Here is a 4,417-nt window from a genome sequence, read left to right as displayed (position 1 = left end):
TTGGCTAATATAATCTGGTCAGGATAATATGTTTCTGTTTACTGTTCTTTTGTCTAAACTATCACAAACTTGTCCTTCTATATTACACACACACACACACACACACACACACACATAACAATGGTTCCTGTGACTGTAGTTGGCAAGCTGGGGATCTAGGAAGGCCAATGGTATATTTCAGTCTCAGTCCAAAGGCTCAAGAACCAGAAGTACTGATAATGTCAACTGCAGTTTAAAGCTGGCAGGCTGGAGACCTCAGAGGAGCAAATGTTTCATGTCAGTCTGAAGACAGAAAGAGACCAATGTTTCAGTTCACACAGTCTGGGAGGAGGGGTTCCTTTTTTGTTGTTGTTCTTTTCATGGGAGCTTTTTTGTTCTCTTTTTAGGTTGTGAACTCATTATGAGAGTACCCCACATTAAAGAGGACAAGGATAATCTACTTTGCACACTTTATTAATTGAAATGTTAATTGTATCCAATACCTTAGACACAACCAGAATATTGTTAGACCAACTATCTTGACACACTGTACTCTAGTCAAGTTGAATCATCACATCAACACACTGTACCTCGTCTGACCTAAAGGAATAACCCATTGCAAAAATAAGAGCCTAACATTTGTTGTACTAGCACAATGGAAAGCAAGGTCAATGAAAGCTTTATTATAATACAAAGAACATTAATTCTTTCTTAGTGCTCTTTTGAAGAGGGAAGCAGAGCACAAACAAAGTTCATATCCTGGTTTTAAAATGCAGCTCCTGATGCCCACTCAGACTGTCCATGATTAAAAACAACACAATAACAAGAACAAAACTATCTGGAGGCAAAATATAGTCACTTAGCAGCACATCTGAGTTGAAAGTATACCGCAAATGCATATCCAATTTAATTTGAGAAAGATGACCCAGTATTTGAGACTGTCCGATCTTAGTACCATGAGTGGAGAAGGCTCAGTCATTGTATTTCCTTCATTTGCCCAAACCCCAATACATAAGGACAAAGCTTTCTCCACATAAATGCTGAACTGGGTGCTGAGAATGCTATCATGGCAAATGTAGTAGGAAGTGCAGAGATGGGTGAGTGCTGGGGAGAACTGAGCTCTCTGCAAATTAACTGATTGGTTCAAAATCCATTTTTTGCACTGGCTATCTCGCAGGGATGAAAACTATCTGCAAACCCACTCATTTAAGGCAGAGATACTGCAAAACTGACTTTAAGTCTTTTAATATTTTACTTTTAGACAACATTTTATTGAAGTATAATATTCACAAGAAAAAGTACACACCTAGTAAATGTAAAAAGGTTTTTTTCATCAATTGAATGCATCCCTATAAGAGCACTCAGATCAAGAAATAGAACATTGCCAGGCCCCAGAACATTGTTATTGCCTTTATATCTTCCAGTCACGAACTGCCCCCATTAAAAGTAAGGTAACCATTTAGTCTGACTTATCAATGGATTAATTTTTTCTTTCATTGTGTTCCTTTTGTTGAGGTAACATTAGTTTTTTTATCATTGTGTAAGTTTAAAGTACACAACATTTTAATTCAATTGTGATCACCACTAAAGTCCAGTTTCCAAACATCACCATACTACTGATCCCCTTTATCCACTTCACACAACAACCTCCTTCTCCTGCTGTCACCGCCAATCTGTTCTCGGTATCTTTGTCTTATTTATGTATCCATGTATGTATTTTAATATTCCACATTTGAATATAAGAATACAGTTATCCATCTCTAATATTTTACTAAACATAGTAACTTCAAGATCCATCCATTTCTTTTTATATGGCTCCTTTAAATGAAAAATAAGCCCATTTATTAAAAAGAAAATTTAAGAACAGTATTAAAAAAAAACATGCTAATTTGAACATTCTATCACATGTTCTTCCACTCAGATGATTTCTCTTGCTCTCGCACAGGGCTCTTATTTGTCTGGTTAAGGTCTCATTTCCTGCAGTGTTTTATTTTGGCTACTTCCTTATCATTTAGCATAGAACCTGCCTGCAGCTTCCACCCATCCTTTTAAACCTCACAGTTTTCTTTCCTTCGTCCTTTGCCAGATGCAAACCCTATATGTTCCTCTCCTATTTGCCAAGTACCAAGTTGAATCTCCCTAGTCAGTAATACTTAATCTACTAACATGGCAAAACATGATTTCTCCTGTTTTGATTTAAGCCAGTATTTCTTAGTTGTTGAGCATTAAGTCAAGGTGATATATTCCCTTAATCCTTTGACTAATCTAAGTGACAACAGCCTAAAAGATGTATAGAAAATCTTGCTAGCCTCAAACTAAATAACATTCTTTCCACGCCTGATTAGGATATATAGGCTATATTTAGTAGTTAATCCTAATTAACTACTAGATGATGAGTTACTATGAAACACAAATGGGACAAAATATTAAAAAATAATGCAGTGAATACAATGAGATGTTTATCCAATCCATTCCTCCTCAGAAAGGCATGAGTTGTGGGCCTCCCCTGGTGGCGCAGCGGTTGAGCGCTGGGCTGCAAAGCTGCCCGCAGCCTTTGCAGCACAGGTTCGTTCCCAGGAGCCACCAGCAAGGGTCCCACATGGCACGACAGACCTCTCCTGCCACTCCCGCTGCTCCCCTCAGCAGTGTATTTTGTTATCTGCCTGTTCTGTTCCTCGCTCTGGCTCTGGCGAATTCTCTCACCCTCCCGCCCTTCTGACTGTAACCAGTGCATGTATAATTTTTTTTTTTTTTTAAAAGAAAAGCTTGAGTATAAGTCCAAACTTCCTGAAGGCATAAGAAATGTTAGGCAGGCCTCCCCGGTGGCGCATCGGTTGAGTGCTGGGTTGCGAAGATGCCTGCAGCCTCTGCACCGCCAGTTCGATCCCCGGCTGCTCTCCAGCCACCGGAGGAAGGTCCCACATGGTGCACAGACCTCTCCTGCCGCCCACTGCTCCCCTCAGCAGTGTATTTCATCAGTCTGCCTGCTCTGCTCCCCGCTCTGGCTCTGGTGAATTCTCGCACCCTCCCGTGCTTCTGACTGTACCCAGTGCTTGTATAAACAAACAAACAAACAAACAAACAAACAAACAAACAAACAAACAAATAAATCTTAAAAAAAAAAGAAAAGAAATGTAAGGCAGGACCAAAGACAACAAATAGTAGTGGTTTAAAATATTCCATCAAAAGATGATATGCTGAAGTAAAAATAAAAAAGTGTTAGCATGGCCTACAGATTTTCATGCTTGTCAAACAAAGAAAGTAATATTTATCTAGCTAAGGTAATTCCAGACACTGTAGAAAAGATTCAGAAAAGACATATATTTGCTCTCTGGGAGCAAATAAACTACAGGAAAAGCTGACTCATTTTTCTTCCTATTAGAGTGAGGCTTTGCTTAATATTTCCAACTTGAAGCTCCAGGAATGAAATGGATGAAAGAGAACAGAGGGTGTGCTTGAACAATTTTTCTTTATTAAATATGTTAAAAATCTAATGTTTCTGCTTCACTGAGGATTAATATCAATACTTTTGTCTCAACACTATGATCATAAACAAGGATCTTATCTTTTTCAGCAGGTTGTAGGATACTGGAAAGGGTAGGGAAAGGAAAAAGGAATGGGGTCTTTGGAAATATAGATGATTAACAAACAAGTTTACTCTCAAGCACCTCTCAGAAATGACATTTTTACAGCTAAAGAACTGTGTTTTAATTCATGATGGAAAATGCTCGTATAAGACATTTGTACCATTTAAAGTTAAGAAACTATTACTTTCATTCAATTTTCATTGCTCTAATTATGCTTACCAACCATATTTTAATTGTCTAGTGTGTCTTGAGTTTTTAGTTATCTTTTTCTGTGCTTTTTATCTTCCAAATTAGACTCACCTATGTCTATTTTTTTCCCCACACATCTGGCATAGAGCAGAATAGAATTGAATATTTGTCATTCAACAGGTGTTTGTACATTAATTGAAACATTTTAATTGTATACAAACTTTTATAGATTTTCATTTGATCCATATAGAGTCAATTGAAATTAAAAAACTGCAAGCAGAGATGTTATGAAAATATTTCTATTGTGAGTGTTATAGGACAGGGAGAGGGGCAGCCCAAACCCCGCAAACCCGCCTATTCTAAATGGGTTCTGCCATCCGCCGCATCAACACAAAACATATGAGACTTTAATGGGAAGGAACTTTAATAAAACTAGGAAACAATACAGGTAAGGCAAAGAGTCTAGTTTCTAAATGAAGCACCCAAAGTTACCCGTCCCCTCGTGGGTAAAAGTCCATCCAAATGGGACTGGCCCAGAGCAAGGCCCCAAAGCCTGCCACAAGTCTAAAGCATCTTCCAGTGGGGACCCACAGCAAAGGGTCAGAAATAACCAGACAAGCCCGGAAGGAAAAGAGCAAAATCAACATCAAGATAAAAACTGC

Source organism: Talpa europaea, assembly GCF_964194135.1.
Source record: "Talpa europaea genome assembly, chromosome: 8".
Classification (NCBI taxonomy): domain Eukaryota; kingdom Metazoa; phylum Chordata; class Mammalia; order Eulipotyphla; family Talpidae; genus Talpa; species Talpa europaea.
Note: the sequence above shows the minus strand (reverse complement) of the source record.